Source organism: Amblyomma americanum, chromosome 4 (genome assembly GCF_052857255.1).
Source record: "Amblyomma americanum isolate KBUSLIRL-KWMA chromosome 4, ASM5285725v1, whole genome shotgun sequence".
NCBI lineage: Eukaryota > Metazoa > Arthropoda > Arachnida > Ixodida > Ixodidae > Amblyomma > Amblyomma americanum.
In genome coordinates, this window is record NC_135500.1 from 46,583,568 (window position 1) to 46,610,503 (window position 26,936).

The 26,936-nt window shown below is 46.9% G+C and overlaps 1 protein-coding gene across 2 annotated transcripts in view; it reads left to right on the forward strand.

The window, feature by feature from the left end:
• Window positions 1–26,936, forward strand: part of LOC144127923 (uncharacterized) — a 228,050-nt gene that overhangs the window by 171,204 nt on the left and 29,910 nt on the right. The window lies entirely within an intron of this gene.

A 26,936-nucleotide genomic window follows, 5' to 3' on the forward strand; every position in this document is an offset into this window, starting at 1 on the left:
ATCTGCCTTTTTAAAACCATTTTTAATTTATGTATATTGGCCTTACTATAGTTGTCTCAAATTCTCATAGCATATTTCAAGACTTGTCAGACAGGAAAGGAGAAGAAACGCGTTTCAGGAACAGCTAGCCGTAATCAATGCCTTAAATGGAAACTGAAACGGTTTTTAAATTGCATGAAACGATGTAGTTGCGAAAAAGGGACCTTGGAGATTATGTGTGTAAATTTTTTCTCGATTCTGTCTCCAAAAAGAGCTGCAATCGCTTCTCAAAAACCCGCCGCCGACACGCCCTCGTCGCTTCCGGAAGAGCCAGGTGGGGGTAAAGTGTACTGTAGTACACTTTAGAGAGTGGACGGCCAAAAGGGAGAACTGGCGGAAGTGACGCTATTCACGAAGAGTCGGCCGGCCCTCCTATTTTGCGTGCTCTGCTGCGGCACCCGCTTTGGTGAACAACGCTATCTGCTGCCAGTGCCGTTTGCTTTGTCTAGTTCGGGCGTTGTGTGTAATGTTTGACGCCTGAATGTAAACCAGTTTATACATGGTGCTTTTTTCGAACAGCGCTCAGCACAAAGCGCTTGTCCGTCTTCTTCTGTCTTCTCTGTGTCTGTCGTCGCTGCGCTGTTTTTACCACGGCTTAAAGCTAGGTAGAAGCCGTCGGTTGTTCTCATCCAGCCTCTTCCACGCTAACCAGGCAAACTGACAGTACACAGCATACCAAAACTCCCTGCATCAATATTTCTCTTTTCATTATATTACTTCCTTACCTGTTAGTAGATTTTTGCCTTTCTGTTAGTAGATTTTTGCCTTTTCAGGATGGCTGACATCCATGCTGAGCTAAAGTCACTTCAAGCACTGCCTTACTGAGGCACCTTCAACTCTTTTGAGCTTGTTACGCAGTGTGCGCCTTTTTGCTTTTTCCTGATTTCTTGCGTCTCCTGGCAGCACAACCAATTCCCTTAATCTTTCGTCAGGTCGCAGCACGTACAGCTGGACCTAAATGAACAAAAGACTGATTATATCAACCTAGTATACTTGAGCAATGCAAACATTTGCATTCACGAACGCCTGGTCATGGCTGACGACCGACACTCAGAATTCATGCAAAGTTTTCCTTGAGTCAGAACGGCAAAGTCGTCGAGACGCGGTGTGCAGAACCCCGTGGATGACGTCACGACGGCCCCGGCCAATCGCGGGGAACAGCGGCGTTCGCTTGGCGCCCTGAGGCGATGGGGCTAAAGCCCCCCAATGAAGCAAAAGTAACGAAAACCTTTGAATGGTCCGACTTCCCTCCTCTCTTAGCGCGCCGCCAGATAACCGAGCCTCCCATTGGCCGAGGCACCATGGTCACGTGTTAGCGCGCGCGTTTTGGCTCCGCAGCAGACGCAGGCGTCATTGTCGAAGGCACAAATCGCGCTTCGTTTTCTTTTTTTTTATTCGAGAAGTGTGCATGAGGCATAAGTTGAAAAAAGGAGGGGGGGGGGGGAAGGAATGCACGGGATTGAAACTTAAAAGAACGAGTGAAGAACCGTTGCGCTAAGGTAGTCGCAGAGGTTGCTAATGAAACGGTTGTCCATAGTCCACTTCACGTAGTCAGTTTCGCGGTTCCACCGCAGGCCCACCTCCCTGAGGTGCCGTTTTCTGATAGCAGCCGTCGCTGGGCACGCCCACAACAAGTGCCGCACATAACAAATGTCCGGTGCAGCGCTACCGTGAGGGCACCTGTCAGGTGCTGGCAGATCTTTGGCACGCCACCGATGACGGACAGGTGGGGTCAGAGCCGCCCGTGCCCGAATCCGGCGCACGGATACCTCCTCCTCCCGAGTAAGACTACGGGGGAGAGGGTGCGAACACGGAGGAATTAGAGCGCGTGTTCGCTGGCCCAGAACTTCGGAATCGGAAACATGGGACAGGAACGGATCTGGGGGAAGAGGGGAAGGTGGCGGATCGTCTAATGTATGAAGATGAGTCATAGCATCCGCTTGAATGTTATGTGGATCCTGGGCATGGCCGCGAATCCAGTGTATGCGCACAGGACGTGGATACTTTGCGCAGAGCACATGAATAGATTGTGAAATCTGGAACGTTCGTCGAACAGCCTTCAGCTGTTTAAGGGCGGCGCGGGAGTCGGTGTAAATATGAACTGTATTGAATGTTGGAACGAGCGGAAGGGAAGCAATGGCATTATAAATGGCTTGAAGTTCCAATGCCAGGGGAGTGCACGTATCCGCAGTATACGTCGCGCGAGAGTTGAGATGCGGATGAGATGGACTATACACAGCAGTAACTCCTCTCTCTGCGCTTCGTTTTCTTTGTATGCGAGAGAGTTTTGGCGGGCAGCGTTTCTCAAGCTTTGGTGGTGTCTACGCGATGCGGCGACCTCGAGCTTCTGTTGCGATTACGGGTGCAACAACCGGAGATGCAGTGAGGAAATGTTTTTCGTCATTCCGTCCGAAAAAAGAAATGCGGCTCGCCGAAAGGTTTGGCTGCGTGAGATCGGCGAGGAAAACATTGGTAATGTGCTTGATCCGCGTCTCTAGAACGTGAGTGGCCGTTCCTTAGTTGTCGCGTTTTTTTTTTTTCGGTGGATTTGGTGTCAAGCGCGAGCGACTGCCATCTCAATGCCGTTTGGCATGGTTGTAGATGGATTCGTTCGCTCGCGGGCTACGAAACCCGTGCTTCTCATTGTCTTAACCCCGCTGTTCAAACTGCTGGCTCTGTTAGGCGTTGCAGGTGTAGTTTTGATGTTAGGGCATTACGTGGCGCATTGGTTTGGTTGTAGTCGGACTCGTTCGCGAGCTGTACTCAAAACTTGCCCTTAATTTTGTTGGAGCTCCGCCGTTTACGGTGCTCGCTGTGCAGGTCTAGATGCTGCGCGCATCGCTGGACGTATTTGTTTTGTTCCAGTTGGACTCCTTCGCTCACGAACTCGATACTACAGAGGCGGTCCTCACTGTTTGAGCAACGCTGTTCATGTAGCTCGCGATGCTGATCTAGCTTTCATGTTGCGTGCATTGCTTACCGTATTTCTCCTGGTTGGTTTGTTACTACAATCGGTCGTTTGCTTCAAACAACGTGTTTGCTTCAAACAGGACTGAATAAATTTTAGTTTTATTTTTTCAGCGCTTGGATTTTCTTTTGCGCGCTACTTCTGCTGAAAGCCATTAGGTAACTGCGCCAGTCCATGCTGCTGCGCGTAATGCATGGTAGTTACACAAGGAATGCCCTTTTGTAAGCCTTTATTGCATATGCTGGCCCAAGATAACAATCTCCTAAACAAACGAAATTCCAGTGAGTCATGTGGAGCTGTAGCTGCGCGCGAAGCAGCGGTTAAAAGCGTTTTTTGATTGCTGCTACTCAAGCCAAACAATTAAGCCTACATCAAAAATTATTCTGCTCACAACCGTGTTAGAATGCGCAACTAGGGCATCGTATTTACCTATTTACAAAAAAAAAAAAAATAAGGGACTACCGTCAGTCGGTTCCTTTGAACGTTACCTCGCGAGGTGTTCGAGGTACAGCAGCTCCGAAATAACCGCTAAGCTTTCCTGCACTTAAAAAAAAAAGATGAGTAAGCGCCTACGCACAGCCGACTGCACGAGCAAACACGCCTTTGAGAGAATAAACTATGGCCTAGGCCGCGAGTGTAAATAAAGCCTAGGCCGCGAGTCTAGTCGTGTATCAGTACACTTCCTTTTGGCGGAGTTAAATTTTGAATAAGATTGGGCAAAAGATGCCGGTCGAAAAACAACACTCCGAGGATGTTCACAGTTGTGCCGCCGGCTCGCTCGCGCATGCCGCTTGCACCGTGTGCACCGCGATCGAAGCGATCGCAGTACAAAAAGTTCTGATAAAGCAGCGCAACATGGGTCGGGGCCGTTGTTTGGGTAACTATAATTTTTTTATCTCCCATGCCATGATCTCATTGCGGCTTAATTGCAGACAGAAGATTCCACAAACAACGATTCGGGCGCGCGATCCATTGCGCGCCTAAGCGCGAGCGTTGGGAAACAACGCTGTGCACGGGCTGCGAGCTCGGCCACACGCGCCACCTCCACTGCGTGCACCGTAATGAAAGCGATCTCAGAAAAATAAAAAAAATAAAAAAAATGATTAGGCAGTGCAATGTTGCTCGGGACAGTTATTTGAGCACATAATTTTTAAATCTCTGATGCCATGATCTCATTTCGACTGCAGCCAAGGCAGAAAACGCATGCACGGTCTACTGCGCGCCGCTGGGCTATCGTTGGGAGCGTCTGCTAGCTTCCCCATGCCTAGGGGCCGCCACCGTCGGTGCCCGGGTGGAGCCGAGGAAAGGAGCGCCGGATTAGGAAGCGGAGAGAAATGTCGTAACTTTAAGTTCATTGAGGGGCTTTAGATGGGGCGTGTTTCCGTCTAGAAAAAACAGCTTTTTGCGTTTATTTACGCCCCCGCCGCGGTGGCTCAGTGGTTAGGGCGCTCGACTACTGATCCGGAGTTCCCGGGTTCGAACCCGACCGCGGCGGCTGCGTTTTTATGGAGGAAAAACGCTAAGGCGCCCGTGTGCTGTGCGATGTCAGTGCACGTTAAAGATCCCCAGGTGGTCGAAATTATTCCCGTGCCCTCCACTACGGCACCTCTCTCTTCCTTTCTTCTTTCACTCCCTCCTTTACCCTTCCCTTACGGCGCGGTTCAGGTGTCCAACGATATATGAGACAGATACTGCGCCATTTCCTTTCCACCAAAAACGAATTATATATATTATTTACGCCCTTTTTGAATGAGATATTCTTTTTCAGCGGACTAAAAACTATTAAATGCTGCAGGGAACTCATTTTTCTAAAAGTGCTTTCTATTTATTTTTTAATTTATGGATACTGCGATCTTCTACACAAGATCACAGCAGGTGGGTGTTCACATTCAAAAATACAGACACATACACACAAAGCAGAATTGCACATAGAAAGTCAGCAAGAAAACACCGCGGCAAGGTCATAAACAACAATCATTTCAAAAGCTTTTCAAACAAATGCAATGATGTCTTCCTGACAACATCATCCGTGCGGTTATTCCAATCAGTGATGGTTCTAGGAAAAAAAGGAATATTTAAAACAATTAACTCGCGAATTTTATGGTGTTATGGAAAGAGAATGGCGATTTCTAGTTTCGTACCCCGTGGCATAAGTAACGATATTGGAGGTGTCAACTTTGAAAGTATTATTAATTAATTGAAAGAAAAACTTTAAGCGACATATGCGATTTCTGTTAGAAATAGAGGGCAAGCCGCTTTTTTGGGGGAGGTCACTGACTGATGCTCGCCCGTAAGTGTTATATATAAATCTTACTGCTTTCTTTTGGATTATTTCAAGTTTATTTATGTTTACCTTTGTAAAAGTGTCCCAGATAATTACTGCATATTCTAAGATTGGTCTAATATTAGTGTTGTAAGCAAGGATTCGTGTACCAGGGGTTGCTAACTTAAGTGAGCGTCGTAAGAAAAAAAGCTTTCGGAGAGCGTTTCCTGAAACATAGTCGACATGCTTATTCCAAGAGAGGTTATCAGAGATCCATAGGCCTAGATACTTATATTCTGTAACTTCTTGAAGAAAATAATTATTAGCAGTGTAGTGATATAGAAGAGGTTCTTTTAATTGTTATTCTCATAAATACGGTTTTTCAAAATTAATTGACGTTTGCCACTTCTCGAATTACGAAACTATTTTTGCAAAATCATTATTCAGCCTAATTTTATTTTCAGTCGAACTTATTTTCTCATACAGCACGCAGTCGTCCGCATATAACTTAACACGTACTGACAGGTCTTTAACAATATCATGAATAAACAATAAAAACAGTAGGGGGCCGTGGACGGATCCTCGGGGAACGCCAGAATCGACAGGAACGTAATTGGAGCAGGCTTTATGAAGTTCGACAAACTCACGGCGATCAGATAGGTACGATCGTATCCATGTTAATATCTGTTTATTATTTATAACAAAACTGAGTTTATGAAGTAGTTTCTTGTGCGAAACCTTATCGAAAGCTTTTCGAAAGTCCATGAAGGTATAACGTCTGTTTGTTTTCTTTCGTTGATTGCTGTCGCAAAAGCATGGATTGTTTCGACCAGCTGAGTGCATGTTGAATACCCTCGTCTGAACCCATGTTGAACATCTGCCAGTACGTTATGCTCATCGAGGAAATTAGTTAGATGCTTATGAATGATGTGTTCCAATAATTTGCACGTTGTCGAAGTTAATGAAATAGGGCGATAATTTTCAATACACGTCCTCTCTCAACTTTTATACGAAGGCTTAATTGTAGCGGTTTTCCAATCACACGGTAGAACGATCGAGTGAATAGGACGCACAAATACTTGGAACACCACTCTGCATACTGTTTAAGAAAGGCATTTGGAATATCATGTGGTACAGGTGATTTCTTAACATCCAGTTTTAACAATAGATTTAAAACACTCTCTTCTGAAAAATACATCAGGCATGGAAGGAAGAGACATGCTAAGGGGTGGGAGACGCCCGTCATCTTTTGTAAAAACTTTCTTAAAGGTGTTAATAAATGCTGAGGAAACCGGGACATTGTCACTTACATGTTGCCTATTTATAGTAAACGTATCGGTAGAACGAGAAACTGGTGCAATTGACCGCCAAAACTTTTCAGGTGAAGTTTTTATAAAAGCCGGAAGTTGCTTATTGTAGTATTTTTCTTTATCTTTCAGAATGCACTCTTTTAATTTCTCTGAAACTTCATAAATTTTTGCCCCTAAATTGGCTCAGCTTGACTTGTTTGTTCCTTTTTTTAGTCGTTTTAGCTTGCGCAGAATTTGCAGTTTCTCGCGTAATCCAGGGATTGTGATTGTCTGACATTTTGCATATCACTGGTACAAAGCGCTGAATGCAGTCACAAACAATGTTCTTGAAAACAAGCCACAGGTCATCCACGCTACAAGTGCTGTGCATAAAACTATAATAATGAAGATCTAAAACGTCAATAATCGATTCATTATCAGCACGGGCAAAATTCGGAAAGTGTCGAATATCAATCACCCTTTCGGTCCAATAATATGTCTTCTAATACAAAGATTGCTGCTTGATGATCAGAAATTCCGTCCACTGCATTGCATGAAGGTTTTTATTTGATATTGCCGCGCACCAAGAATAAATCCAGGATTGATGCAGAATCTTGTTGGATTCTAGTAGGGTGTTTCACAATCTGTAAGAGATCGAAATGAAACATGATATCAAGCAGTGTATCTCCTACTGTGTGCGGAAATTGAACATAAAAAGTAGCCCAGTTTATGTTCGGTAAGTTGAAATCTCCAACTAAAATTAACTTGTCGTCTGGTTTCGTGTAGCAATAAAGATATTTCTTAACTATATCTAAGACAGCGGCAGAGGAACCGGGAGGCATATAGATAGCTGCAAGGATATATCGGAAATTGTTAGCGTATACTTTACAAAACACAGCTTCAACTGTAGCGACATCAGGCAGTTTTAAAATATGAAATGAGCTTGTGAAAAGTATAGCCACTCCGCCACCTCTTCTGTCGCAGTCTTTCCGAAAGACTTTATAGTTTCTTAGCACAAACTCGGAATCAAAAATTTCTTCATCTAACCATGTCTCTGTTAGCACAGCTATGTCCGGATTATGTGATAACAGCATACCTTCCAGATGGGTGACTTTGTTCACAACGCTACGACAATTAATATTAATTATTGTGAATGCCCTCCTATTTTCTTTTTGTGGTTATTTCTTTCTTTCAGAAATTTTGTATCGAGGATTGTTCGCTGAGTCCCAAGCTATTATCCTACCATCCACACACAGCTTGTTAAAAAAAAAGCTTGACCTTCGCTTCGTTAGATCTTTCTTCCGCTGAGCTTTCCCATAACTTTTTTCTAATACTTCGAACGGCGAAAGAAAAGTCTTCCGTGATCGAAAATTCTGTTCCCTTGAGCTTATTGCACGCTTTTAGGGCGGAATGTTTTTTCGCGGTAGTCTAAGAACATAATGATTACCGGGCGACCATTTTCTCTCTTTCTTCCAAGCCTGTGGCATATCTCTATGCCTTTGACAGTAACATCTAATTTTTCCTGGAACACTATCTCGTTCATCTTCGTGATAAGAGAGTCAGCAGTTTAATCGCTCTCCTCTTTTCTTCCGAAAACAATCAAGTTATTTCTCCGGCTCCTGTTTTCTAGTCCATCAACCTTGTCCTGCAGGTATGTCACTTTCTTCCAGCTCAGTCGTTGTTGACTTTAACTCAGAAATTCGCCATTTTAGTTCATTCAAGGACGCCATTTGAACCTCTAACAACTTCATCTTTTCGTTCAGTCCTGCGATATCTGCTTAAATCTTTCCTTGACTGGTCAAAATGTTGTTGATGCAAGCTGTCATTTCACTCTGGCCCGAAAGAATCTTCTCCAACGTTTCCTTATCATTAGGGCCTTGGTTTGACTCGATGTCGCCACAGGCTCTTCTTAAATGAACCCACATCCAAAAGTAAATTTCTTATACTAAGTGGCCAAGGCAGCAGCAGTAGGAAACGATCATCACTGCGATAACATTTGGCATGGAAGTATGCACTAACCTGCACGACTAAGCAGAGTGGGTTGACCATTGTGTCCGATGTGCTGCTGCCGAGCCCACCGATTCCGAACGTCAGACTGCTGCTTCTTTTTACAGTTTACAGAGCAGTTGCAGTTACAGAACAGTTTACGAATACCATTAGCCGACACGTTATCACTATGGTTTCTCCAAGAAATGTTATTAGAAATCCACTGGCCAATATGCTTGTAACATGTTGCCTTAAAAACCGCATTACTGGTCTTTACATACTGTTAGAAAGGGGGTTCCTTTTCACCGTTATTCCCATATATGTAGGTATTACTAAAATTTGTAGCTATTTGCCAAATATCCCTTCAACATATTACCTTCAGGAAGTCAGTATTTAGCCTGATTTGATCATCAGTGAAAAAAAGAAATATTCATAGATGAAAAAATCATAAGCATATAACTTAACACGGACAGAGTGATCCCAGACATTATCAATAAGAATAAGCAAAACCAGTCCTAGAGCAGATCCTCGGGGGCCCTAAACTCAACAGGAATGCTGCGCGTGGGGGCATTTAGTGCAACAAACTCGGGCTGCATGACGGAAGCCAACTGCAATCGAAACCATAGAGCATAGGGGATGTTTTTTATTAATCTGTGGTGTTCATCAATAGAAGATTACTAGTTTAATTAGTTTAAAGATAATAATTTGTAAGCAGAAGAAAAACAATCATATGCTGTCAGAGCGATCTAAACGCATGACCTGCGAATTTCGCGTCCGGTGCTCTACAAACTGAGCTGCGGCTACGGCTGTCCAGTCTTTTGCTTTCGGGGGCGTTTATCTGTAGTGTAACCGAACCTCGAGAGTGTTCACCAGCGCCACCGTCGTCCATAGCGGCGGACGTATTACTTCCTGTAGTACCGCGAGTGTGACCTGGAACATCATCTAACGGCGAGGGCAGAAGCTCTACGAGAACCCTCTTATGCTACCTACGGCATCAAGACTACCAGAACCGAGACTCTCGTTAGCTTCCGAGTAGACAACGGAAGGGAAGAGAAGGGCTCGTTATGACACATATGACGGAAGCCAACAGTCACCGAAACCAAGGAGCACAGGGGATGGTTTTTTATTACTTTGTGCTGCTCATCAACGGGAGATTAATACGGTAATTAATTTAAAGATAGTTCATTAGAAAGAAGAAGAAAAAACAACCACCCACCGTCAGTGCGAACCGAACTCACGACCCCCGGCGTGGGTTCTCAAGTAACTGTAGCTGGTTTCACACTTTATCCGAGGTAATATTTTATCGTTTTTCTATTGATTCATAATTTTTTTTTGCGGAATCGTGTTAAAAGATTTTCAATATAAAATAAAAATATTGCTTCAGGTTGTTTGCCTTACGAGTTGTTTCTGAAATATCATGAATTGTTTTACTAGCTGTACACATGTCAGACATTTTTTTCTGAAGGAACGTTGAACTTTGGTTTTGTGTTATGCGTTTGGAGAAGGGCAGATGAATTAATAATATGTTCAGTTAGCTTGCATGCTGTTGAAATAAGTGATATGAGGCGATAATTTTGTAAATAACGTAAAGGATGTCAATATTTCCTTATATGGGCGTGAAAAATTTAGAAAGCATTCAATATTACAGTAGAATTTCAGGTCGTTCGTTTCTTCGAGAGTGGTTTACGAACCCTTCCTCTAGTGTCGTTCGGCTTGGAAGATGGACAGGAGGCGTGCTTGTAGATTATGACAGCAGAGCATATATTTACAGCATACTTATGCAGAGAGTTAAGCTGGAAGAAGCAGAAATGAATTTAGAAAAGAACAAACTTCGCGCTACTTTACTCATCGACCCGACTGGTTAGAGCCAAACAGCCCCACGTTACATGCTAAGCATGGAGCCCCAGCTAAGACTGGACTGGACGGGACTGCATCCGTTCACATGCGCTTTTAAGCACTTAATTAACAAAGGACTACGGGCGGTCATTCTCAGTGTCCCGACCTAAGCATCAATTCTCCAATCAAACATAACATTAGAGATGGGAACTATTCCGTGGGTTGGGCTTAGCCTCGAACCCAGGGTCTCGTTAACAACACAAACCAAATCAAAAACAAATACTCCACCACTCTCTCTCAAGTAAGAGAATCCACACGCTCTTCCTTCGGAGCTATTCTTCCGACTTTCCTGGCGCATCGCAGTAGAGGTATAGGGGCTCCCCGCGATCTATGAAAGATTAGGAGATCTCTAATGCTACCGCATTGTGCTCTTAAGAGCAGGTACTCTTAAGCGCCTGTCTTGTCTATTCCCTCTTCTGTGGGTGTTTGCTGCGCTGTTTTGAATCATGAATATATACCAACTCGGTCAACTTTCTTCACTTATTAGGCACCGTCCAAGTGTTCTCCTTCAAAGCCAGATTATGCGTTCGATTGTTATTTTCAAATAGATCAAGTTTTTTGTAGCGTTAGCTAAATTACGGTAGCAAGTTCCACTCGGCCAGCTGCAGCTATCGCGTCACTCCAGCTTTAACCAGAGCTAAACGACCGCCATTTTTTTTATCAGGCGTGAAACATTTTGTTCTAGCAGAACTACTGTTGCCTCTACGTCAGATACTTCTGCTTTCAGTGTGCCAAGAGAAGCAATCTGACCGTCTAATGCACTCGTACGCTCACGTAAACCCGCGACATCTTCAGGCTTCCCCTGCTTATTCAAAACGGCGCTGATTAAAGCAGTAATGTCATTCTGCCCCGTTAAAGTTTTTCAAACATTTCCTGGTCTGTAGGTCAAGGATTTGACTCAATGTCTCGGCAATTCAAAGGGTTATTTTGGTTTGAAGGAAACACCGGAGATAACACTTTTCATAAACGGGCACCAAATACTTTACACGCCACCCATTACGTACTGGAAGGCATACTTTAACGCCTCTAAAGTAGTGTGTTCGCCATATTTTACGCATGGCTTGACATCTTTGTAATGAGAAAATAATTTTCTTGACGCAGCGAGAAATACGCATGGAAAAGACGCGGTACAAATTTTGTAAGTAATTGGGACAGAATGTGCCAGCTGCAGTTCGGTTTCGTCATGTTGGCCTATCTGCGGGTTAATCTAATATACTAAAGGGGACATGGCCCAAATGGCTTACACTCTATTATATTTCACGAATGACAGAAAGGTTGCCATGGGGTCTGACTTCTTATGTTGCAACAGGCTACAGTCCGCAAGAATCGAAAATAGATTCTAAAACTAAATTCAGATAAATTATGCATGAAATGCGGGATAGGTCATTCTATTTTCAGAGGCGATTACTGCCGCAGCAAGACTTCTTTGCGTTCAACTTGCGTAGTCTTTTTTTTAGTGCGTCTTCTTCATCGTTGAACGACAGTGCTTCCTCGACAAAAGCTTAATGCGCCAGAAAAACCAAAGCTTGCGAAGTCCTGTCATTGAAACCATGCTAACAGAAGCGGCTTGCTAATACGGAATTGACTGGTTTGGGAAAAAAAAAACGCATACGTTGTGTTTCCGACCATTTAGTGGTTTTGGTTTCTGCAGCGTTTCATAACATGTTTGCATGGAGAAGTGGCCAATGCGGTCCTACGTCTATGGCAGTATCTTGAGAGAAGCTATTCATAGAGGGCGAGCCTGAAGCACGAAGGAGTCAAATCGGCGCCGGCGTCCCTAGAAAAGACATCCGTTAGTAATCGAATGATAATGACCACTTCGGGCATCTGGCTTTATACGCCACATCGTTCATTACAGCTCACCCAGCGGTCATCGCGACCTTTCCAGAAGCTGTTCCAGGATCGCGGCCTCGAAGCACTATGTTGTTAGCTGAGCTTGCGTCGCACAATTAGAACAATTACACTGCAGTAAGAAAAACTATGCTGAAGCAATGCTTGTATAAAATCGGCAGTCTTGCGACCTGAGGCAAATAATGCACCTATATGTCGGTATTCTTCGCGAATATAAAACGGCATCTTTAGAAAGGGCGGAAATTTGGGCGAGTTGGTAAGCATCCGACTTCACGAGATGGAAGGGATTTACCATCTTTGCTGTTGTCTTCTTTTGCGTGTGTAGGTTTACAAGTCCTATCAGTGGCACTTCATTAAAAATGCGGGTTCTAAGTGCGCCGTGACGTAGGTCGAGTGGTGGTGCAGCTGGATATAAAAAAAATATCGTGCATAGACCACAGGTATGCGCGCTTGCCACGTGCCTGAAGATTCGTAAAAGGCCACTTACATAGGAGTCATTAAGGGTAATGAACTGGATTCCAAGAGAAGGCAAGCATAGCGGGGGGCGGTAGAAAGTGAGGTAGGAGGATAAGGTTAAGAAGTTTGGGGTGTGAGTTGGCCGCAGCTTGCAAAAGGACAAGTTTAATTCGATAGGTATGGAAGAGACCTTTGTCCAGCAGCGGCAGTAGTCAGGCTGATGATGAGGACTAGGAGGTAGGAGTGGCCGATTCACAGCATCTCGCCGACCCTGACAGTCGATGAGACGAGTGCTCTCCTATAATGAAGAATGAGAAAGATCCCGGTCAGTCACGAAGCAAATTTACAAAAAGTAAGTTGTCTCAAATTTCGCTGTAGCAGTGAACAGTGCAGCCTGATCTGCAGTCATCGTGGATGCGGAAAGTGCAACCTTGAACGGTAAACTTGGCCGTACATCTGAACAGCGTACTCATCACTTGTGCATAACGAGGGGACACTGCACCCTGATGCATTAACGTGCAAAGGTCAATGAAAGCGGTGATGCGTAAAGGCGCGTATAGGGGAACTTTTTTCATTGGGCTTCTCGTGGCCCTGATTTTACTGGCTGTACATTTTCGCGCCGTACCTTTGAAGTGTGAAGTGTGATTGCTAAACGTAACTTACACCGGGATGGCTCTTCTAGAATTCGTCTTTCCACCAGTAGAGGCGTTAGTTTAAGTGAATATGTTTTTCTGTCTTTCCGATATCTGATATGCTTCGCAGACCAAGGACTCCTCATTGCGCGATAATATGCTTTGCGAACTCAAGCATAGCAATGGTTATTCAGTAGACATCTTTTATCGGAGTACTGTGCTTTTATTGAGAGACCTTTTTCAGAGGACGGCCATGAGGACAAAGATGGAGAGAAAGGACGAAGCGCAAAGAGGAGGCAAAGCGTACTGAAGCAACTTAGGCCATTTCAGTACAATTTCTATGCCACGATGCTGACCGGCTGAAATTAGTTTGCCCGCCTCCGCGTTCAGAATTTATTGGTCCGAATATAACCAATCTAGAGCTGTGTTCGAAACATCCACTTGCACCATTTCACAGCGGCACCAAATTAACTATGCCGCATTGTACCATTACAATTTGTTTTGCGCCAGCCACGCCAATTAGCTTCCTTCCACTCCATTCACCTACGTACCGAGGCCACAGCGTTATCTGGGAAGTTACCCTACGTTGTAGAGAATATGCGCGATAAGTGGTATACACAAAATGCAACCGAAACCCTTTGCTACACTTTAAAATGTGTCGCGTTTGGCGCGTGATAGCCTTAGTCACTTAAGTGCCATATAATAACCAACCTAACACAACATTTTAGCATGTAGAAATCATTGCGATCTTCGCTCGGACTTTCCAGGGGAACTTTACGCTGGCGGAAAGGAAATTTTCTTTTTTGTGCATCCAATAGCAAGTGCTGAGCAGTCCACCAAATGACGAACATGCGCTCGACCTTACATCCGCAGTTTCACTTTGAAGTCGACGAACCACTACTTTGTTCGAAACGAAAAGCCGCAGCCCGGCGCAGTGGAAGACAGAAAGAACATCATTGCGACATAAATGCAATTCTCTATGCGTGATTCGTTTCCCCTTCAGAAGAGTGGTTGCTACGCTCTGTACAGTTCATTGCTTCTGTGAAGCTACACGGAGTTTGGTAAACACTACACGCTCGCGACCGCAAGGAATCGACAAATTATTACGTGCATACGCAAGGCCCTATAGTCTGCACCTACGGCAGTATACACTTGGACCTTCATTCACAGCATTGTTTAAGTCGAAGAACTCCTTGAGGGGGTGCCCCTTTTCACAACTGTCCATCGTGTTCTTTCTGAATGGCCCCCACGTCGCGCTACTTGACCCCCTGCATCCAGCTTGCGCGCAATATTGCGCAATAAATCAACCAAAGGACCAAACACGCCACGTCCTTTGTGTTTGATCGCGCACCAACTTTTGTGGCAGCTACCGAGTTGCCTTTTAGCGCAGGCCCGCTTCCGCCCGAGTGGGAGGCCGTTGCGAAGTGGCGCGCCTTTCTTTCTCCCTTACTGAGGCATCGAGGAGGGAGCCGCGCCCAGAATGTGAAGGTTCATGCGTCGGGTGAGGCTGCACCATAAACGTCAGCATTTAATCTGCGCCGCCCCCGAAGGGTGCCGTCGTCCCAAGGTGAGGTCCGCGAATGAGGCCAGAAGAAGTGATTGCCGCCGCGCCACGTCTTCGGGAACGCCCCGGCGCGCAGGCCTTCGGCGGACGCCATCGAACTGCCGGAAGCGGCGAGGGCGCTCCGGGGCCGGCAAGGTCGAAAGGGCAGCCGCTCTCCCGGCGCATTCTTTCATCCCGGAAAAAAAGACAATGGCGCGAGGCGGCTCGCTTTTCTGTCCTCACCATTGTGCGCCGCCGACCTGGCAACGCCGAAGGTCGCGCGCAACTCTCTTGGCATTGCGCATTCCCTGCCAACGATCGCATGCGCCGCTGCTTCCTCCCGCGCGCAGCACTGCCGAGCGTGTCGACTTCGTGTTCGCACGGCCTCTGTGTCATCTTCTCTATTCACCGGTTTGAGCTTAGTCGAATTCTCCGCAGTGTTCGCAAGTCAAGCTCCGACGGAAGGAGGAATGACGCCTTGCGATGTGTATCTTGTCATTTCATGCGCCGCTGCCTGTGCACGGTTCCAGGCACTGCCATTCAGTTCGGCCCTCGCTGACAGAGAGCTCGGGCGACAAACCAGTAATGCACTGTCTTCCGTCAGCGGATCTGCTTTGGTGTTGAAGGTCCGCGCTGTGGACGGCCCGGAGGGGAGAAACACAAACATTCAGGTCACTGCAAATAAAACAAATTATTTCCATCCTCATTTTACGCGCACTGCCGAGGCAGGGGGAAATCAGAAGCCATGACATTTATGAGACTTCAGGGCTGACAAAAACTGCAGGCTTTCTGGCGGAAAACTATTCGGTCACTCACCTTGTAAAAACGTCAGCTGACATTGTGACATGGTCAGTGACCGGAGACTTTTCTATACAGTGCTGCTACTTGGCCTGAAGACATTCGATCATACCGTAGCACCGTCTGTGTTATCGTGGAGAGTAGATGTCAGCATGAAATGTATTGCAGCAAAGAACTCCAGGGCAGCTCATGCATTGTACGAACTTCCACTTCCCCCAGCTCTTACTCTTCTAGCATCCCTGCGCTGTTGGTTCCCTTGTCTGCCCTCGCCGCCCTCAGTCGTCCCTCTCCTTACAGCTGGACAGCCCGCTCACAGTACTCGCTGCATTTGTTTACGTGGCGCCTTCCTACGTCTGTACACATCCAACTCCGCTGCTCCACTGCAGCACTACGTCGTCGAGCATTAAGAAGCGCGGAATAAAAAGATGGCGACGACAACGACGATGTTGATATATTCTGGAAACTCAAAGCGCAGGAGAAGACAGGAAACGACAGGACGAGCACTGGTCCTGTACATACTTTTTGCCCCTTGTCTCATCCTGCGCTTTAGTTTCCAGAACGCTGCACCAACTGGCCCAGCAGTGAACTGTGCTTATCTATGCCCTTCGGGTTTCGCCAGGGCAGTGGGATCCCACCCTTGTTTTCATGCAGCAACTAACAGGCATTCAGTGTGGCGCCGTCTATTGCACTCACACCGACGTAGTCGTAAACAAGCGCCGTCTGTACTATGTGTGACTAATTCGAGCAGACCACGCCGTTATGGCTGCGCTTTCTTGATGGATGCGTGTGCCTCCGGAAATTTCGTTGCGCGATTGGAGTGAGAGCGTCATGATGCTGTGAGAGTGTATGACCGTTTAGAGACTGCGCCTGAGTCATGTAAGGGTTTGCAGTGTGTCAGTCGGCGATATTGTTCTTCCATGCAATAGAGAAAAATAAAAGTTTAGGCGATGGTCAAGTGGCATGAGGCCACTCGAGAAGCGAAACTGCTAGACTTGACGCGGCATTGCTTCGAATAGGGCTCGAATAGAAAGCTTTCTTTTCGATGAAAAATTCGGCTTTGGTTTCGGATGCTGTCTCGGTACTGGTTTCAGCATCAACTTCACCATGATTTCGGGATGAAGTGCGCCTCAGTTGGTCGAGAGTGGTGCTTAAAACCACTCCACCCCCCCCCCCCCCCCCACCCCTGTAGATATATAATCGCGGAGAAGGAGCAAACCCAGGCATAAGTGACCCCAAAGGGTAGTACGGCACTCCCTCGACCTGTAAGTTATAGGATCGCTCCTTTCGCGTAGTTTACCACTATGCTGACGCAGCAAATTCCCGCTTAAAAGGGGTCCGAAACCAGAGCTTATTCATTTATTTACTTAGTTATTTATATTTTTATTTATCCAATGTACCTACGTCGCCCGAAAGCATTATTATAGTGGGTTAAGTACATAAAAAGCACAGAAATATTTCATGAACACTACAAAACAAAACAGAACAGTTAGGTGGTCACAGACGCGATTAGTTAGTCTGTGAAGGGTCAGCAGTCCTTTCCGCCTTTCTGGCGCGCTGGTTGCTGCTAGAGAGACCTCCACAACACTTCGCCTTTCGTACTTCTCCATGCTCCGTATTTTTAAAGCGAGGGCTTTACTGGTCGGGAACTTAACATTTCGCCGTGGAGGTGCTGCGAGGGGGCACATGACGTCACAACGCGCGCCTCGCAGCGGAGCCGAACCGGTCTGTCTGGCCGGGCCGGCGGCGGCTGGCGCACTTGGCGCGAAATAGAGACATGCTCCAAGTCTCCGCCAGTGCGGTCAGAGTGCGCCGAAGCCGCCGAACGCGTCGGCTGTCAAGCGCAGTTGGAGTATAGAGGGTCTCGTTTTGGCCAACGTGACGTCGCCGTGCAGCGCGCGCGCGCGCGCGTTACGCCGGAGTAGAAACGCGCCTTAAGAGAGCCTGCGCTTAACCGCTAACCAACGAATTCGGTGGCGGCATCTATGGGAGCCACTGAAACCCCCCGCACACTCAATGAATAAAAAAAAAACTTGTGTCGAGGCTCGGATTCGAACCGGGGCCTTTGGCGTTTGAGGCGACGCTACCACTCCGCCACGACGGCTCAAGCTCTAACCACGAATAAAGGCGCATCTAGTGAATGCACTCATCTGAGGCAGAAGTCTCCGCGCCTTCGCTACGTATACCTTGGCCTAACCGAGCTAGGCCATCAGCACTTGTTTAGCTGCTACGCACTCGTGAACGCGCATTCTTCTTGCACACGGGTAGCGGGCTGTGGAGCTGTGTCATAGAGAGGGACGCAGCACAGGATATGCTTATAAAACAGAGGCCACTGGATGCGGCGACGAATTTCATGAAAGCTGAGAAGGAACTGCCAGGAGGCTTTAAATTGGCACTGCGGCATTTCTGGTCACTTATAGGCCTCGTGCGCTGGTATGGTGGCGCCACTGCTCCAGAACAAGTGGCGCCATCTCACGCGTGGCGCGCGCGGGGAGCGGCTGTCCTTTGTCGTGTGAGACAGCGGAAGGAACCGAAAAAATTCGTGCTTCCTGACAGTGTCAGTGCGTTAGAACAGAGCTCCTTTCGGCCGCTGTGGTGCTTTGCGTCGCATGTACACTCGCATACACCGTGTTTGCAAATAAACCAAAAGCAAAGCAATGCAAGCCACTGCCAGTTCTCGGCCGGGCGCCTTGGGTGCGTCCTCTGGCGCGTGCGCTTCTGCTGGCGGCGCTTAGTTTTAGTTTAATCGACGCCCAAACAGCCATTGGGAAGGTGTTGCAAAAAAATATATATTTTTTTTCGCGGGGCGGGCAGACCACACACTTCCTGAGTAACACGGGTCGTGTCTGAATATATGCCCCGAGGCGCCGCGGTCAGGCATATAGTACAAGATCGCCATGAAAGCTTCGTCGGCACCCACCGATCACCACCGCCGTTCTTTTGCTTTCTCGCTCGCTGGCTCCAAACGACGGGCGGGTCGCGCTTGAGCGCCGCCTCCGGAGAGAACAAACAGCAGGCATGATCGGCTTAACATCGTCAGTGCGTGATGTAGCTTTTGAACGAATGGAAATGTTGACACGCTTTTAAAAACAACATTTTGGTGCACGGTCGCAAGTTCTGCGACGCCAATTCTGTGTATGATGTGTGCAGAGAAACTTTCTGTGCAGCAGTGCCCTCGGGTACGTCCGGGATATGTGCAGGCTCAGGCTGGAGCCCAGCTTTAATTCTTTCATTCATCGTTTCTTCACCGTGTGTTGGTTTCGAGCACTCTGTGCAAACATCGAACAGGCGGGCTTGACATCCAGTTTGCTCATCGCCAGGTAGTGCGCGCAGTGACTTGAACGCTCCGCGTATGAGGTATACTTCGGACGATATGCGGCCGGGTGCTTGCACTGCTTCCCAGGCCGTTTCCAGTGTGCCGCGTGCGCGATTATTAGCGACAGGGCGCTACGTGCACGCGGCTCTGTATATGCCGCGCTTTTTTATGTCTTGTAAATTGGGCAAATAGTAGTCGCTCGCGCAGTTTTTTCTCGGACAGTGCCTGAGATTCACGCGTGCGGGGCAGATTTGTTAACTTTTTGTGGACGTAATTCTCACTTGACAATTTTCTCTATCGGTTCTCTACGCTGGCCTGTTTACCCTGCACGCTGTACTGCTGACTGCATCGCTGTTTCGTTTTGCTCTCGTATGATTTCCAGGGAAAAAGATAAAACGTAATCTTTGACTGCTTCCCGGCGGTATTTTAGCCGCACTCTTGACACCCATAGAGGCAACAGTAAATCGACTTGCTTGTTTTAAAGGGCCTTTCCTCTTGGCTCTTGGGGGAAGCCAGATCGAACGCCTAGCAAGCAAGCAAGAATTCACTGCTGCTATGAGCTTTGCTTCCAGTGGCGTGCGTCCACGGCAGGCCAGACTGCCCAAAAGCAAGCACTGAGATTAGCTGTAAGCTTCCATAAGAAGGCGTTTCCGCAGGCCGGGCACACGTTGCGTTCGCCTGTCAACACGGGCCATGTCTGAATACTTGCCCTGAGGCGTCGAGTCAGGCATGCCTGCATAGCACTGACTCTAAAAGCTCCATCTGGATCCATCACCTCCGTGGTTCTTTTTTCATCACCTCCGTGGTTCGATTCATACGATAGGTCGTGCTGTTACTGCACAGTCCCGGAAAAAATACATGGCAAATGCGCAGCCCAAATGGACAGCACTGTACACGAATTCAGGTGTGAGGTGGCCATAAATGCAACAGTAAACAGAGATGTGGGTGCGTTACTAGGCATTTCCGGCTTGTTCTTGCGAAGAGCCACGACGAGGTCAGAGGAGCACATCGTCGGCTATACCCCCTTATAAGAATGGTATATAGACAGTCTATAGACATCATATCAACTATACTGCCTTTCTATAGATATTTCTTTTTCTCTATTCATAGTCTGTAGACAGAAGTCTACTGAAAGTGTATGGCCATAAATCTATAGATCATCCATAGATTGTCTATGGTATTTGTATTGCCTATAGACTATTCTCTAGGATTTGTCTGTAGAGAGTCTATGAACTGTATAGACAGAAGTCTATGGACAGCCTATAGACTGTCTAAAGAAATTTTTGTAAGGACCGGCGGCGTCGGATAGGAACAATCGTTTTTTTTCCCGCTGCGCCTCCCAGATGGCGTAACATGTACGACTGAAACTGCAGTGCACGAGGCCCATAACAAATTTTTTACACCCATTAATCTTGTCTTTAATCCTGTCTTGCACAAAAGAAATGATATATCACTCCTCAGCACAACACCAAAGCGCTGCTAGAGAAGATTCCAGACTTTTCACTCTCACCCGAGGCGCTCAAGTGACCGCAGCAGCTCTGTCCCTGCTCAGAAACCACGTAGGCGATCATTGGTAGATCATTTGAATGCGTCAGCTGTCAAATTTTGAACTTTATTTGAACTGCATTTGCATACACTTCAGGGAGGAGGCCAAAAGGCACGACGCTTGACAAGGGCCTTTGCCCCCGCGGTAAACAGGTTGAAAATGTTTGTAATATCCGAGTTTGATGAACTGAAGTTAGTTACATCCGAGGTGGCACTTTTATGTTAATTATATCCGAGGCAAATACAATAAGTTCGTTACATCCTATGTCGAGACAAGATGTACGTTATATCAGCAGCGACGTATTTAGGTCCGTTATTTCCTAGGTAACACACTTAAGCTCGTTATATCAAAGGTTAACACACAAAAGTTTGTTATAACAGACGAAATTTCGTTATGTGCGAGTTGGCATCTGATTATGCCTCCTCAAGGTGGCATACTGGAACTTGCCAATGTAGGTAGTGGGAACCTGCCCATCGTGTTGTGGGCAACCTGCTTTGCTCTGGCTACTGACAGACGGCGGGCAGACCTTCCTAATGTTAACGCATTAATAAGAAACCGCCTATCGTCAAAGACCTACTTAGGTCACACGATCAGGGTGGCCTCTTGCCAAGCAGACTGCAGCTGCAGTGGCAGTCACTCCTGTTCCTATGTTGCGCAAATCTGCCAACTGCCAGAGGCAGTCGACCGTATACTTTTGGTTGCCCTTTGTGAATTCTGAAGCAAGAGGTGCCATCTGCTGCCCCTGCCTCTTTTTACAAACAGCCGCTTAAAGAGGATTCGGGGGGTTGGCCGAAATGCAAATCTCTCGGCCAATCTGTAAGGGCCTTTTTACGCAGGCCCGACCTTGACTTGCGCCGTGAATAGGCCCTCAAAATCCTCCCTGGCATACACTTGCGCCTTCGTCCTCATAGTAGCCCCCATTCATGGCCCTCTTTTCCCAGAGCTCCTTCTCAACGAGTCGAGTAGCAGGCTGGAGGTCTACCTCTTCACGACCGATTCGCCTCTTATCGCAGACAGTTGAGTAGAAGTAGCCAGCCAGTCAGATTTATTTGCAATGCATGTGGTATATATGGCGATAAATGTAGATCAAACTGTACAAGTTAAGCTGTGTTGGTAAAAAAAATGCCTACATATATGCTACTCTGTTTCGAGTAAACGGCGCCGGCGTTACATCAAGTCCAGCTTTCTCGGGCAAAAATTTTGAAAATTGTAAGACACTGTTATGGAAATATTAAAGGCAATGGTCCATTATTCTGATATGTAATGAAATCTTCCTTTAAAGTGATTCCAGAGATCGCATCGAACAGTTAAGGCTGCCATAGAAAACCAAAGGGGAACGCTTTTGACGATAGCAAAAACGTGAATCGAAAAAAACAAACAAACATGACAGCAGTCGGGTGATCTGGGATATATTGATTGTTATAGTGAAATTGAGTTCAAAAACGGTGCCGGCTCAAAAGTGCTTTTGTCCAGAATTGCTGAGTTTGCTGTTGGCTCATGGCAACGTTATCTTGGTATGCCTGAGGATGTGTGGCCTTCAGGCGCAATCGAGCCGCTGAGGAAAGCGTTAATTCACGATTGCTTTTTCTGCGGTACAAACCCCTACAAAACATACAGTTCGACGAAGCTCAGCTTATTGCGCCGGTTGGTGCATGAATATAGAAAAAAAAAGCAGAAAACGGTGCGTTCACAAGAAGGAAGAGAGGAGAAGGAGTAGAAGAAGCGTTGCCATGTCTATTCCTTCTTAGTTTTTTTATTTTTATTTTGACATGGACATAAAAAGGAGCTGTTGGTGCCTGATTGTGGCGCCGGGTACCCATTTTCACTTAATGAATGAAAAATCCTTGAGCTGGTGACATAACACCGAACAAAGCAAAGCTACAGTACAAATAATGCAGTTGGGCACCCCTAAAATGCTAACATAAAGTATAAAAATAAAGTATAGGTAATGTTATTACCTAATGATTTAAAATAACGAGAGGGTCCGTACTATATAGGCAGTGATATGTCCTAATCACAGTAAACGGCAAAAGACCACAATGAGCAGCAACAATTACAGTATCAAATACATCGGATCCATTATAGACACAGCATTAAATGACTGCCAGGGCACTGAATAGCACAAGCCGAGGCGAACAATCACAGTATTTACAGAAGCGATATCTAGTACCTCCCGAGGATGCCATGGACTGTCTTCGAGGTGAACGTGTCTTTTTCCGCTATTTTTCCCGTACCCATGCAATTCGACACTGCACACAGTACTACGCATCAATAAGTTGACATGAATTTTGACTAGTGGATTAGGTAGTGCATTATTTCTGTTCAAAGAAGCAGAAGGAAAGGACACTCTTAGGCGGCTTTTCTGTCGGCCAAACCTCCACTGAATTTCACCAATTAAGCAATGTTATTTAACTTTACTTCTGAAAATATGTTCCAAATTAGGCAACGCTGTTTATTCACAACTAGAAACGTCATACTTCCCTCGCATGCAACGTCTCGTCAGCGTGATCTCGGCTTGCTTTTTGTCGCTCAGAGGAACGCTAGCGGTCTCCGGCCTGTGACGCTGCGGCGTTTCAGGCTTGGCGCGCTTAATGGAGGAACAAATCGGCGGCCATCTTCGCCCTTCCGGCGAAGAATCCCTGCGTCAGAGTAGTGCGTGAGGAAGAATTGTTCGGGGAGAGACTCACTGCGGCCCAGTTTCGGATTCTGGTCGGCTTCAGTGAAGGCGAAATGGCATTTTTCTGGGCCAGTTGGTATGAACCAGTTAGTCAGCAGTGTGTTCCGTGTTCCATGTGTCTCTCTTCGTTTGTGTCCCAAAGTTCATGCTGGCCCAAATCATGGATTCAGTGAAGGGCAAAGCAGGCGGTGTATGTCGGCCTCAGTATTCTGAGACTTGCAGACTTCACTCCACTGGGTGGGATATAAGTCTCGAAATTGAGGTCACTGTACATTATGAAGGAACACAGCGCAAAAGCAACGGACAGAAGAGAACTGCACTCACACACCAGCGCTAGTGAGTGTCTCTTCTCTTCTGTTCTGTTCCTTTTGAGCTGTGTTCCTTCATAATGTACAGTCATCAACCCGCCAAACAACGTACCTTAAAAAGTCGCTCTGCTGCACCACTTGTTCCTATCGCATCACATTCGGGCTAGCTCCTCTTATTGCCATTGTCTAGGCTGCATAGCTTGTCGCATAGTGTGTGCTTCACGACTGGCCTCACGCAGGCTAGTAATAGATGCCAGGAAGAAGCGTTTTACATGGGCATTCCTTGCTCGTTCAGCTTGACTGTCTTGTTCGCACAGTCCGGTGCTAACGCTACTTCCCGGCCTGTCTCCCGTTATGTATCCTTCCCCCGTATTAAGCGCTGTTGAGGCAGTCTGCATGCCCTTTCAATCACTCCGCGCTTCACTGTGAGCTGTGCTCAGCTCAGCTAGCGCGCAGCCGTGCCCACTGAACCGTACAATTGCGCTAAATGGAGGCAACACTGGTGGCTCGCCCGCTCGCAGCGCGGATATAGTGCCTAGAGTGCTGAGTCCATCCCTCAGCCCTGGTTCCTTTTCCCGCGGTACAACGCTAGGCAAATCTGGCCTTCCATGGCGTCTTGGGAGAAGACGCATAACCGTGAAAAAATCTGCCCTATTCAGGCCAACTTCATCCCGGTATGAAGGCTGGGGGTGCGGACCTTTCTCCACAAATACACCGGCAATATTTTGAACAAATGTTTCGCAAGTTGATGTGAGCTTGCAAAGTCTTTCATCAAAATGCTTATTGCATGAATTAACGTGCAGGAAGACAGGATTTTTGGACGAAATATCTGATTACATAGTCGAAATGTTTTCGTAGCCGTTGGTGCTTGGCGTAAAGCTTGGTGTTTTACTCGACGCAGCAGCCTTGTTTCGCCGTAGGCAATTTGTGCAGGTCTGCAAACGTTGTTTGGGACTAAAGGCTCCCGCTTATTCATTCCCGCAACATAGCATAGTGGGCGAGTTGGTACAGCATCAGCGCTTGTGGGCGTCGTTCCCTTCCCTGGTCCCTCGTTTCAGTTGCGCTGTTTCTTTCAAGAGATTCATTCTTGTTCTGTGTATCTACGTGACATGTGTCTTAAATAGCGACCAGTCGGCGCACTAAAACTCGTCCTTAGCTCTGTTTAAAGGGCTACACTTGCTATTCTTCTCGACGAAAACCTGCGATGCAGCTTCACGCACTTTCTCTCTAACACACACACACACACACACACACACACACACACACACACACACACACACACACACACACACACACACACACACACACACACACACACACACACACACACACACACACACACACACACACACACACACACACACACACACACACACACACACACACACACACACACACACACACGCACGCACGCACACGCATACGCACACACACACACACACACACACACACACACACACACACACACACACACACACACACACACACACACACACACACACACACACACACACACACACACACACACACACACACACACACACACCAGAGTCTGCATTTCGCTTTTCGTGTGTTTCGTGTGGGTGTACGTGTACTTTGCTGTTGTGTCCTTCAGGACGAACAATATTCTACACCTGTTATTAAGACGGACGTTTCAACCTACCTTTAGGAGCAGGAACATCAGCCCGGGAAAACTCGCGTGGTGAACTACCTCTCTAAAAAACTCCCTGCTCTGCGGGCAGAGATGTAACCTATGAATAAGCTGAAAAGCGCGCGAAGGCCAGCAGCCGCACGCTGTTGTTTTATGACTGCAATTTTATTGTTTTAGAGCGAAAGCGGTCGCTGGCACTCTGGACAGTTATCTCGGAGCGCTCTCCGCTGCCGAGCGTGCACAGAATGCGTGCGCTGTGATGTTTTCGGTACAAGAGCCGGAAATGAAACAAGATCTGCACAGCAAGCGGGAGGACGTGCAGAATGGAAACTAGAGGATGAACGCAGTGAACATTGCGAGTTGTCCAGCGGGCGGCATTATGCTCTGAGCTTTGCTCTCCGCAGAGCGGAGGACCGAATCTCAGCGCCTGCTGGTTGACTTGGGAACACTGAACAATGCGTGCAGTGCGCCAGCTCTAAATTCCTGCAAGTAGGTGGCGCCGCATACACATTGGGTAGGGAATAAGTGGATGGAGCGATTTTGTCTCATATATTCGCTATACTTTTTGTTTTGTATCATGTCACCCCTGTATTTGTCGTATCTGTGTAAGCTTTTGTTTGGTTTTATGGGGTTTAACGTTCCAAAGTGACTCAGGCAATGAGGAACGCCGAAGTAGGGGACTCCGCTAATTCCGACCACTTGGGGTTCTTTAACGTGCACTGATATCGCACAGTAAACGGGCCCCTAGCATTTCTCCTACATCGAAATGCGACCGCCGCTGCCGGGATCGAACCCGCGTATTTCGGACTAGCAGCCGAGCACCATAACCACTTAGCCACCGCGGCAGCTTTTGTATTCTTGTATATACATTTTGTACAAACAGTACCATTGCCGATAGAGAAAACTACAGAATTCTATACTTGCGGCATATCTGTACGTAGTACAGTTTGTCTGAATAATAGAGGTCCCAGTACACTCCAAATGGGCCCTCTTCTTTATAATATTGCTAATGTTTTATTGTGAGTAACAATGCAACGTGATTCTGATGAAGCCTCAAGGCTAAGCTGCTATGTGAAGCATATATGGCCCGAAACGTAGAAAGTACTGAGAGGGAAACTACGAGTGCAGGCGTCGGGATCAGTTTTCGAAAAGAACCCATATCCGAGAACTCTGGACATATCCGACCACATCCGAGAACTCTGGGCAGCAAATGGCCAGAAAGTAGAGTAGGAAGATAGACGCGTTCCTCCTTCGAGCAACGTAGTGGTACAGTACAACTGTAAACTGACCTTAAGCAAACAATATATGGTTTGCTCTCCTGCTTGCAGCAAGACAGCTGGAGAGCAATATATTTTGTGGGAATATGACTGCCTACCTGAGAATTGGTGAGTCGGGAAGATGAAAATCAGTCTAATTTCGTAGTAACTCATAGGCAGGAGCAAAAATAAACAAAATAAAGACGTTCGTCTCCCGTACGGGGGCCTCGTCCAAAATCTTGTTTTTATGAAAAAGGGTCTTGATTTTGGTTGCGTTCATCTTAGGGTCGGTGTCTGATTTTCGAGACAGGCGACAGCCTGTCTCGAGGAGAAGCACATGGCACAACCTCCATGTGTCCCTGTGCGATAATGCCAAAAAGTTCCCAGTTTTTCATGAAATAATTTTCAGAATTGCTCACCTCCGGGCTTCCTAAAACCTTTGTGTTTGCGCGTCTTGCAAGGTG